This window comes from Mauremys reevesii, linkage group 12 (genome assembly GCF_016161935.1).
Source record: "Mauremys reevesii isolate NIE-2019 linkage group 12, ASM1616193v1, whole genome shotgun sequence".
Taxonomy (NCBI): Eukaryota; Metazoa; Chordata; order Testudines; family Geoemydidae; genus Mauremys; species Mauremys reevesii.
Genome location: NC_052634.1, coordinates 31,502,491 through 31,514,588, shown reverse-complemented (window position 1 = coordinate 31,514,588; position 12,098 = coordinate 31,502,491). Strand labels below are relative to the sequence as shown.

The window sequence follows — 12,098 nt, the reverse complement described above, 5'->3', positions numbered from 1 at the left end:
GGAAATGTAACACCTCGTGCTCAGCTTTAGTTCTGTTTCTCAGCTCTTTTGGAAAATCGATCTTTAGTCTGTCATGTAGCATCCTTGCATTAGGAGATGGCTAATTAATAAGACCATAAACCTTGGCAATCAAATGGAACCTGAAGTCCACAGAAGACCCCGAAAGGCCCTTGGGGAGTGCAGTGCAAGTTGAGGAAGACTTCCCTGCACAGCTTCTCTCTCAATTCTCGTTTTCCTGTATTGAGTGCAAAAGTCGGGAATCAGCTCAGGGTAGGGTTATACCATGTGTGTGCAGTGGTTAGACAAGAAACTGGACTGGTATGGAGCAAAACACTTGTGTGTACGTTTGAGAAGGAGCAGAAAAGAGCAGTGGGGCTGCGGTATAGCGCTTGCATAGGCTTTCTTTGGCCTGTTTTGCTGTAAGAGTTAACAGTGAGAGATTGTTAGTCACATGTCAGTGGGTGGGTTTATGCAAATTAGGCGTGTACAGGGAAACCAGCAAGAGGAAGGAGGGTGAAAGACTTCTCTGTCTTTGAACAGAATTGTGTGTTAAGGGCTCTTGCTTTGAATTCTTCCAGTGGAGTCATTTCGGGGAAGAGATCATCACTTCGAGTTACCTAGTTATCAAGTGTCGTGAATGGTGTTTGGTGCGTGTCTGGGTGCTCCTCGTGCTGAAGTAGAAAGAAGTGGGGGAAGAGCAGCTGCCTAACGTCCGAGACTAACAGCATCGCTTCTTGGCCTTTTGGCTAAGATAAGTGTAGTGTCTGTTCTTATCAGCTTAATATCTGATAGGTCCTTTATGTGAGGACTGTATATTAAATTGATTTTTGAAACAAGGGGATGGAATAGGAGCTTGCTCTCACCACCCCATGCATTGACCTGGTATTGCAGTGTCTCCAGGACCAGTGCCTCTCCTTTTGGGGAGAATTGTGTGGTTAAAAAAGCAGAATAAGATTCACTCTAAAGATGCTGATTTGAGAAGATTTTTTTAAAATTAGTTGGAAAATCAGGTTTCTTTAGCACTTAAGTTCTTCATAACAATGTATTGTTAAAATTCCTTGGGAGTGTTTTCTGAGTCTACAGCTGTAAGTTTCTTTGTCTTGCTGGAAAATTGTTTTAAAAGCTGAGATTCTTCTATCAGAGAGGTAGCCGTGTTAGTCTGGTTCTGTAGAAGCAGCAAAGAATCCAGTGGCACCTTATAGACTAACAGATGTTTTGCAGCATGAGCTTTCGTGGGTGAATACCCACTTCTTCGGATGCAAGCAGTGCAAGCAGTATTCACCCACGAAAGCTCATGCTGCAAAACATCTGTTAGTCTATAAGGTGCCACAGGATTCTTTGAGATTCTTCTGTTTGCTGTGAGTTTTTTCAACAACATGAGGGTTGAATGCTTTCCAGACTGAGGGTCTGTTTGGGAGATGGTTGGGGGGGGGACACAGATTGGCAATATTCAAGGTCACATGTATATCAATAACTGGATGAGTTACACAGACTTCTCCCCACCCAGCCTATGTTCCATGTATCTTGACTGAGCCTGTCGCCCACCATCCCAGAGCAGAAGCCTGAAGCCTGAGCCCCACCGCACGTGGGGAGGAGGGGAACTCCCGCTGGTTGCTGGCTCCTGCCGTGTTTATGACTCCGGAAGGGGGTAGGGACCAGCCTCTGCAGGCAGTCAGGGGGATGAGCCGCTGCTTTGCTGCCCCCGAATCCCCCTCAATTACAGCCCGGGAGGCTGTGGCCACAATAAAAGCCCCTGGTGGCCACATTTGAGAAATGCTGGAGCTTCACAGTAAACAAATCCCAGCAGGTTTGTCACACCCTGTCCCCCACCCTGGGGATTTCCTGCCCTCTCCCACCCAGACCAACCTTCCTGGAAGTTCCCACCCCCTATGTATTTACTGCCCTTTCTCCCCGCCACGGGAACCCGCCAGCAACTCCCTGCTAATCCCTCCCTCAACTGGCTCCACTGCAGCCATTTCCCTTCCCCGGCCCCTGGGAGGACGGAATGAGCTGGAGCAAAACATGGATGTTGCACTGCAGCCTGTTAGGGCAAAAAAGGCAACTGGGAACATGTCAGAACAGGAAATAATTTCACAGCACAATTCCCCCCAGGCTCTTTCCCTGCACACAGATTGAAATTTATTTTTTTGTTTTTCTACATTTTCAATATATTGATTTCAATTACAACATAGAATATGAAGTGTACAGTGCTCACTATATATAGTTTTATTACAAATATTTACACTGTAAAATATAAAGTACTGTAGTGCAATCTCTTTATCATTAAAGTGCAACTTGCATATGTAGATTTTTGTTGTTGTTGTTGCAGAAGTGCACTCAAAAAGAAAACAATGTAAAACTTCAAGTCCAGTCAGTCCTACTTCTTGTTCAGCCAATCGCTAAGACAAACAAGTTTGTTTACACTTACTGGAGATAATGCTGCCCGTGTCTTGTATACGTCACCTAAAAGTGAGAACAGGCTCTCTCGTGGCACTTTTGCAGCCAGAGTTGCAAGGTATTAACGTGCCAGATGTGCTAACATCCATATGCCTTCATACTTCAACACCATTCCAGAGGACATGCTCCATGCTGATAACGCTCATTTAAAAAAAGTGTTAATTTGTGACTCAAGACCTTGATGAAGAACTGTATGTCCCCTGCTCCATGGTTCTATCCGCATTCTGCCATATATTTCATTTTATGGCAGTCTTGGGTGATGCCCCAGCACATGTTGTTCACTTTAAGAACACTTTCACTGCAAATTTGACAAAACGCAAAGCAGGTATAACATGAGATTTCTAGAGATAGCTACAGCGCTCGAGCCAAGGTTTAAGAATCTGAAGAGCCTTCCAAAATCCAAGAGGGACGAGGTGTGAAACATGTTGCACAAGTCCTCAAAGAGCAACACTCTGATGCAAACACTACAGAACCTGAACCACTAGACAGGAAAATCAATCTTCGGTTGGTGGCATCTGACTCAGATGAGGAATATGAATGTACTTTGGCAGGGGCGGCTCTAGCCATTTCGCCACCCCAAGCATGGTGGCACGCTGCGGGGGGCGCTCTGCCGGTCGCCTGTCCCGCGGCTCTGGTGGACCTCCCGCAGACGTGCCTGCGGATGCTCCACCCCAGCCGCGGGATCAGTGGACCCTCCGCAGGCACGTCTGTGGGAGGTCCACCAGAACCGCCTGCTGCCCTCCTGGGACCAGCAGAGCGCCCCCCGCGGCATGCCGCCCCAAGCACGCGCTTGGCGTGCTGGGGTGTGGAGCCACCCCTGTACTTTGGATCATTATCGAGCAGTACCTGTCATCAGCATGGAAGCATGTCCCTGGCCTCTGATTGCTAGCAGCTCGGAGAGGAGAACAGGGGCTGGACCTCTCCATGGCCGCCTGGTCTGCTCACTCCCTCTGAAGCCCATAGCCAGGGCCAGCCTTAGGGGTGGGTGCCACCAGGGAATTGCCCAGGGGTACCATGGTCAAGGGCGGTGCTGTACGGTGGCAGAGAGGTGTGTGCTGCAGGTGTAAAGTCAGAAACTGCTCCCGGCTGGCAGGGGAGTGCTGCCTGGGGTGGTGCCCAGATTTCTCCCTGCTCCCTCCCGGCATAGGAACATGGGGGGAGGGAGGGGAAGAGAAGGGGGAGAGAGCGGTGATAAGCGGATACTGCTCCCCCCAATGTTCCTCCGTGCCCCCCTAGGGGGCTGTGAGGGGGGAGCAAGGAGCGACATCGGGGATCCCTGCCTCCAGGTCACCTTCTCCACCACTTGGGCTGCATAAGGGGAGGACAGAGAGCAGCAGCCCAGGTGGGGAAGGTGACCTGGAGGCAGGGAGCCCTGATGTCGCTCATTGCTCCCCCTCTCACAGCCCCCTAGCGATGTGCGGAGGAGCAGTGTTCGGGGCGGTGGGGGGAGCGAGCAGCAATGCCAGCTACTCCGTGCATCCAGGTCAGTTTCCCCAAGTGGGCACAGGAGGGGGTGCAGGGGTTAGGGGAAAAGGGGGCACAGTGCAGGGATTACGGGTGCGGAAGGAGGCAGGGGTTAGGGGTGCAGAGGTGGGGCACAGGGTTAGGGGTGCAGAGGTTGGGTGCACCAGATGGGGTGCAGGGTTAGGGGTTCAGGGGTTGGGTGCCAGAGAGGGAGCACAGGGGTTAGGGGTGCAGAGGTTAGGGGGCAGGGTGAGGGGAGCAGGAGGGGAGCAGGGTTGGGGTGTAGGGGTGCCAGAGGTCACAGGTTTAGGGTTCAAGGGGGGCACAGGGTTAGGGGTGAGGGATGTAACAGTGCTGGAGGGGTGCAGGGTTAGGGGAGCCAGAGGTTGGGGATCTAGGGGTTAGGGATGCTGGAGGGAGCACAGGGTTAGGGGAGCCAGAGGTTGGGGATGTAGGGGTTAGGGGTGCTGGAGGGAGTGCAGGGGGGAGCACAGGGTTAGGGGTGCAGAGGGGGGCACAGGGTTAGGGGCATGGCCCAACCCCACAGGAGACTGACCCCATGTTTAAAGAACAAACCTCTATACTAAGGGCTGCAATATCCACTGGGGTGAGACAAACGGCATCAGCTCCTTGCTGCCCAGCCTGTGAGAGCTCTGACTGTGCGTCTATAAAGGGAACAGCGAATGGAAGTTAAGTGGCTCCGGTTCGCGCTCTGTTAGAGCCCCACCGGGAACAGTGAGCGGAAGTTAAGTTGCCTCCTGTTCTATAACTGATGGGGGGGGGGGGCAGCAGGGATTAGGGGCATGGAGAACGGGGGGGCCTGACAGGCGTTGGGCTGCGGGGTTCCCTGCTGCGGGGTTCCCTGCTGCAGCTCCGCAGACTGGAGCCTGCTCCTCCTGTGCAGGGCCAGCTCCAGCTTTTCTGCCACCCCAAGCAGGAGGGGGGAAAAGGACAAGCTGTGGCTCTTCGGCAGCAGCTCAACCACACTGCTGCTTCTGCGGCAGTTCGGCGGCGAGTCCTCCCTCCCTTCCTCTTTGGCAGCAATTCGGCGGCAGCTCAAAGACTAAGACAGGGAATGAGGGACCTGCCGCCGAATTTCCGCCCAAGACCCAGCCGTGCTGCCCCGATACCGGACGGGCCGCCCCTTTGAACTGGCCGCTCCAAGCGCCTGCTGCTACACTGGTGCCTCGAGCCAGCCCTGCTCCCGTGACAAGCAGGGGCTGGTGCAGAGCGTGGCAGGGCAGGGAGATGACATCTCCCCTAAGGGTGGGGCCTTTTCACAGCAAGGGCAGCACCTCCCCGCAGGAGCACAGACCCCACCTACTCCTCCTGCTTTCTCCTGACACTACCAATCCCATGGTGCAGGGGGCCCACCCTGGCTGGGGGGAGATGGCAGTGGACACTACCACTCCCATGGTGCCGTAGGGTTTTCAGGTGGGGTGCCCCCCCCAGGGTTGGGCTCCAGGGGAGGTTTGGCAGCTAAGGGACTGGGGGGGGGGGTTGCTTGGAGGAGGTTTGAAGACCAACAGCGAAGGGGAAGTTGGACACCGGCCAGAATACCAGGAGCTAGCAGGAGATAAGGGGGGTTCTGGGCATCAAAGTGGGAGCTTCCCCCACTTCCCGGCCACAGGCCCACGGGGCTCATGGATGGAGGAGTTTGGGGGGCTGTGGGGGCCCCTGAAGAACTAGCTCAGCGTGTGAATGAGTGACTGGGGTGTATGTGGGGGCCGGACTGTGGGCTGGGGTGTCCAGGAGGACCCAAGGGAAGGGACTAGGGGGATTAGGGACAGAGGAGGGTGGGGTTACCAAGGTGCATTGTGGGAATGTGGGATTTAGAGCCCAGAGTGGGTGGGTGGGGGCGGGTTGGAGGGCCCCACAGTGGCTGAAAAGGGGAACCCGGCAGGTTGGGGGGTAGCAGAGATGGGAGATGAGGAACCTCACACCCTGGGGATGGACTGGGGCAGTGGGGGGATGAGAAAGTGGGGCCCAGCAATGGAGAAATGGGCTGGAATCAATTAGGGGCAGGGCGCTGAGGACGGGGAGGGGCAGGAGGAAGGGGGGATGGAGCACTGAGGACAGGGGGGAGCAGGGGAGGAGGAGGAGGGCAGCGAAGAGAAAGGCCAGGCAGTGTGTACAGGATGGGGGAGGGGACACTGGGGGCTGAGGGATCCCCACAGATGGGGGTGGGGCTGGCGAGAGGGTCACAACAGAAGGGGAAACACGGGGGCTTGAAGGCTGTCGGGGCCCTACAGAGGGGAGGAGGGGAGTGCTGAGGATGGGGATGGGGGGAGGAGGAGGAAGGGGTGCTGAGGATGGGGAGGAGAAGGAGGGTGGGGTGCTGGGGAAGGAGAGGGAGGTGCTGAGGACAGGGATGGGGAGGAGGTTGGGGCGGGGCGCTGAGGATGGGGAGGAGGAGGGCGGGGAGGCGAAGGGAAAGGCCGGGCAGAGCGGACAGGGTGGGGAGGACGCGGGGCGGGCTGGCGGGAGGGTCACAGCGGGGGGGGGGACACTGCGGGGGCAGGTTGGGGGGGGCTGAGGGGCCCCGTGGCCCCAGGCTGCCGCTTCTGGGGCTGCTCCCCTGCAGCTCAGCCCCCCCCCCGCTGCTGCCCCCCAGGCCCAGCTGGGGGGGTGTGAAGCCCTTTCACTCCGCGCTGCCTCTGCCCTGTGCCCCCCCCGCCCGGATCCCACGCGGGATTCAAATCCCAACGGCCGCAGCGCGTGCCCCGCGGGGGGAGGGGCAGCGAAGCCTCGGGGCGAGGGAACCGGGGCCTCCCCCACGCGCCGAGTCTCTGTCCCGCGCTCTCTCCGCCAATCAGGGAGCGGGGAGGGGTGCGGCGAAGTGACGAGCTACGGCCCCTCCTCCAATAGAGGCCGCGTGTGAGAGAGAGAGAACTACGCTTCCCAGAGTGCACCGGGAGGGGGCGTTGTCTGAGCAACTTTTCCGCCCCGCCCCCAGAGAGCCCCGGCCCCGCCCCCTCCGGCTCCTGACGCGAACTCCCGTGTCCCGGGGTCTTGGCCTGGCCCTGCCCCCATAGGCGGCAGGTTCGTATAATTTTTGGTGGGGCCCAAAATGGTGGTGTCCCCCCCCCCGCTCTCACCCTGTAAGCTGATATAAAATGAAGCTACAATGCGTCAGCACTACAAGATTACAAGGGTCAATTAAAAGTGGAAAGTCAGAAGCAGCACTTGCCTGCTTTAATATACAGTATTAAATTTTGTTGCACCTGTTGTGACAAAGTGGGAATGTTCTTAATGTTTTCTCTGAATACTGTGTGGGTGCCTCAGTTTCCCCTGCAAAGTGCCAACTGACAGTGTTGGGGACAAAGAGATCAGGTGGCCTCCTTGTCCGGAAGAGACACAGAGGCCAGAGGAGGGAGTGTCAGTTTGGAGCTGGCTGGGGAAATCGGGAGAGGCCCAGAACTTGGGTCTGGGCTCCCCACCCCCCAAGATGGACCTGACTGAGGGGTCCTGTTTTCTGTACCTACAAGCTCTGTTTTAGACTGTGTTCCTGTCATCTAATAAACCTTCTGTTTTACTGTCTGGCTGAGAGTCACGTCTGACTGCGGAGTTGGGGTGCAGGGACCTCTGGTTGCCCCAGGACCTGCCTGGGCACACTCGCTGTGGAAAGCACACGGTGTGGAAGGGCTGAATGCTCTGAGGTCAGACCCAGGAATGTGTAAGCTTCTTGCCCTGGAGACAGTATGCTCAGAGAGGAGGCTCCCCCAGAGTCCTGACTGGCTTTGTATGGAGTTGTTCCAAAGCATCCCAGCATCCCCTTCCACACCATGCGCTTCCCGGAAGTCCGCACAGGCACTGACACTCCCTCCTCTGGCCTTTGTCTCTTTTCCAGGCATTAGGAGGCCACCTGATCTCTTTGTTCTCCAACACCTTCAGTTGGCACCTTGCAGGAGAGTGGCCCAGGCCATCAGTTGCCTGGAGACAGGGTGTCGGCCATTCTCTGTGCAGACGGCATCACACTGGCCCTCTAGGGCTTTACAACAATCACACCCCCTTATCCCACCATCTAGAGCCTTAAGAAATGCATTGGGGAAACTGAGGCACACAGACAGTACTCAGAGAAAACACCTGTATATGACCAGTTACATACTTTGAAGGGTGTAAAATAATCAAATATTGTGCTAAATACAATGATACTCCAAACTGACCACCAAATTTAAGTTGCATGTTTTTCCCCTCAGGTGAGGGTTCTGGGGTGGGGCTGGGGATGAGGGGTTCACAGTGCAGGAGCGTGCTCGGTGCTGGGGGTGCAGGCTTTGGGGTGAGCCAGGGCTGAGGATGAGGAACTTGGGGTGCAGACAGGCTGCCCCAGGGCTAGGGCCAGAGAGGACTCCCCATCACCACCACTGGCAGCAGCAAGCTCCAGGGGAGGGACCCCTCCTCTGCCCCCCTACCCCCCACAGCACACTCACTCTGCACCACAGTCACTGCACATGCTCCTAGGCCCCCCTCTCAGGTCCAGAAAGCTCACTCACCTCCTCTATGATGGGTACTAGGGGGTGGGGGTTGCCATCACAGGTGGCCTTCCATGTTACTGCCCCTCACCATAACTTCACTGTGGATGGGGCTGCCCCTTGCCCAGCATGGGGCAGAAGTGGGGTCTGCACGGTGATGGCTATGGGGCAGGGGAGCAGGGTGTCATAAAATTCACCCAAGCCCTAGCTGCTCAGGTAGGTCTATGAATCCCCTCCCCCATCTGCCCTGTGGTGGGTGGGTGCTGGAGGGGAGGGGCACTGCCTTCATATATGGCTTCCTGCCTCCCTGACCCCTGCTGCAGGCTGCAGCCTGCTGCCCTCACCGTAGCTTCACTGGGGACGGTGGGAGGATGGCATGGGGCTGCCCCTTCCCCAGCGTTGGGCAGGAGTGGGGGCTGGGGCTGGGGCTGGGGGGTGGGAATCATAGGGTCAAACACTCACGGAAGCCCCAGCAGCTGCTCAGGTGAGTGAGGTCAGTCTCCGAGTCCTGGCCGGAAGTCCCCTTTGCCTCTCCTCCAGGTAGGGGGAGGGGAGGGCTGCCAAACATGGCACAGCCCCCTCCACTCCGCTCCCCTCCCCCGGCCGGTGCTCCAGCAAGCAACAGCAGCTTGCATTGCCTTAGGCAGCAGCCGGCAGCAGCAGAGGCAAGGGAGAGAGACACGCTGTCTGGTCTGTGTTCAGGCAGGGAAGCTCTGGGGCGGCAGGGCCGGCTCTAGGTTTTGCCGCCCCAAGCAAAACATTTTTGGCTGCCCTCCCCGCCCCAGAAATGAGCCCCCGCACACCCCCTGTTGCCCCAGCACTGGGCTCCACCCCAAATGTGGGATCCGCTACCAGCACACTGCAGCCAAACCCTGGCCCAGCTGTGACTCTGTCCCCATGCGGGTGGAGCTGCTGGGCGGCGCGGAGCGGGAGTACTTCCAGGTGGCGGCGCGGCTACGGGGTGGCGCAAAGAACACGGCCCCCTCCCTGGGCTTCGCAGCACTGCTGGTGGCCAAGGTGGATCAGTTCGCACTCACCGCCCTCACCCCCGACATGCTGGCAGCCGAGGACCTGGAGAGCCCCCTGGACCTGCTGCTCTTCAGCCTCACGGTGCCCTGGCCCAGCCCCGGCGGGAGGGAAGGCAAGGATCTCCGGCTGCGGGGCTACCTGCTCAGCACCGACGAACCCAGCCGGCCGCTCACCTCCTCACACACTCCAGGAGCCCCTCGCCGCCATCGCAGCCCGGGCTCGGCTCCAGGGGACCCCGGTTCCGTCCCTCCCCAGCTCCTCACACACACGGGGTAGGGCCGCCCAGAGGATTCAGGGGGCCTGGGGCAAAGCATTTTTGGGGGCCCCTTCCATAAAAAAAAGTTGCAATACTATAGTAACATGTATTTGGAAATGTAAAAATAACTAGTGAAAATTAATTTGTAATAATTTGAAAATACACCAAATACATTATTTAAAAACATTAAATGCTTTACTGGTCTGTCTACATTTGCAATTACATAATGGGCTGTTGCTGGGTGATGGTTGGTGCCAATGGGCTGTCACTGCCTGGAGGTGGTGCTGCTGTTGCCCAGGGCTGGGTGGGGAGCTGGGCTCTGGGGTGCCTGGCTCACAGGGGCTGGGCTCAGGACTGTGGGAGATGGGGTCGGAGGTTGTCTGGCTCAGAGGGGCTCGCCTCAGAGCTGGGGGTCTGGGGTGGGGATGGGGTCAGGTGCCCAGCTCAACGGGGCTGGGCTCGAGCTGGGGTCTGGGGTGAGGGAGATGGTGTCAGGAGTGCCCACCTCAGAGCAGCTGGGCTCAGAGCTGGGGGTCAGGGCTGTGGGGATGGGGTCAGGTGCCCCCCTCAGAGCAGCTGGGCTCAGAGCTGGGGGTCAGGGCTGTGGGGATGGTGTTAGGTGCCCAGCTCAGAGGGCTGGGCTCAGAGCTGGGGGTCAGGGCTGTGGGGAATGGGTACAGGGGTGTCCGGATCAGAGGGGCTGGGCTCAGCGCTGGGGGTCAGGGCTGTGGGGGGAATGGGTACAGGGGGGTGTCCGGATCAGAGGGGCTGGGCTCGGAGCTGGGGTCAGGGCTGTGGGGAATGGGGTCAGGGGTGTCCGGATCAGAGGGGCGGGGCCCGGAGCGGGGGCCAGGGCTGTGGGCGGACTGGGCACAGGGGGATGCCCGGATCAGAGGGGCTGGGCTTGGAGCTGGGGTCAGGGCTGTGGGGAATGGGTACAGGGGATGTCCGGATCAGATGGGCTGGGCTCAGAGCTGGGGGTCAGGGCTGGGAGGGGGGTGGGGCAGGGGGGTGTGCCCCGGTCCGGGGGGCTGGGCTTGGAGCTGGGGTCAGGGCTGGGTGGGGAGGATGGGTTTGGGGTGCCCATCTCAGAGGGGCTGGGCTTGGAGCTGGGGTCAGGGCTGGGAGGAGGATGGGTTTGGGGTGCCCATCTCAGTGGGGCTGGGCTTGGAGCTGGGGACAGGGCTGGGTGGGGAGGATGGGTTTGGGGGTGCCCATCTCAGAGGGGCTGGGCTTGGAGCTGGGGTCAGGGCTGGGTGGGGAGGATGGGTTTGGGGGGGGTGCCCATCTCAGTGGGGCTGGGCTTGGAGCTGGGGGTCAGGGCTGGGAGGGGAGGATGGGTTTGGGGGGGTGCCCATCTCAGTGGGGCTGGGCTTGGAGCTGGGGGTCAGGGCTGGGAGGGGAGGATGGGTTTGGGGGGGTGCCCACCTCAGAGGGGCTGGGCTTGGAGCTGGGGGACAGGGCTGGGTGGGGAGGATGGGTTTGGGGTGCCCATCTCAGTGGGGCTGGGTTTGGAGCTGGGGTCAGGCTAGGCCTGGGGGTAATGGGGTCGGGGGTGCCTGACAACCACCTCCTGAGACCCCCAATCCAACCCCCCTTCCCTGGCCCCTGACTGCCCCTCCCCCCACAGAACCTGTGCCCCCTCCCTGCCCCCTGAGTGTCCCCGGGACTCCCTGCCCCTTAGCCAACCCCCCGGCCCCGGCTGCTCACCCCCCGCTCACTGCGCACCTGGAGAAGCGGCCCTGCCCAGCACTGCAGCCGCATGGCTCCCGGAGGGGGCTGAGCTCTTCCCTGCTCAGAGCCGCGTGGTCAGGGGAGGAGCCGCTCGGCCCGGAGCTCCCAGCCCCGCCCCCTGACCACGCGGCTCTGAGCGGGCGGAGCTTAGCCCCAGCCAAGCTGCTGCTGCTGCGCTGTGTAGGACCCGGGCGCGAACAAGCGGAGGAGGAGCGGCCCGTCTTCTGCAGCCAGGCGGGGCCGCGCTACCGGTAAGGCCATCCCTCTCCCCAAGCGGAGCCGGTAGCGCGGCCCTGCCCGGCTGCAGGGGACGGGCCGCACCTCGGCTCGCAGCGGCAGGATGAGCTGGGGCCCCAGCTCTAGGCACCAGCTTGTTTTGCTGGTGCCTAGAGCCGCCCCTGCTGGGCGGGGAGGGGGGAAGCTCCAGCCGTGGCGACGGTGGCGGCGGCGGGTGCGCTCCAAGCAGGGGAGAAAACATTGGTGGGGCAGAGCCCCTGCTTGGGAATATTCCTGGGGCTAAAGCCCCAGAGCCCCATATAAGTCGGCGCCTATGGAGACTAACATGTTTCTCAGGATCTGTTGCCATCATGTGGCCATTTCATTTCACTTCTTATTGTTAAAAGGTCTGGGTACTTCAGTGAGGCTAATCATCTAGTGGAACAAGCTCCGCACGGGATTTGGTTAAT

At 59.1% G+C, this 12,098-nt stretch overlaps 1 non-coding gene across 1 annotated transcript; it reads left to right on the top strand.

The window, feature by feature from the left end:
• Positions 1 to 726: 726 nt before the first annotated feature.
• Positions 727 to 916, top strand: LOC120376329. Its single transcript, XR_005587215.1, has one exon. It is a non-coding gene; the product is annotated as a U2 spliceosomal RNA (small nuclear RNA).
• The last annotated feature ends 11,182 nt before the right edge of the window (positions 917 to 12,098 follow it).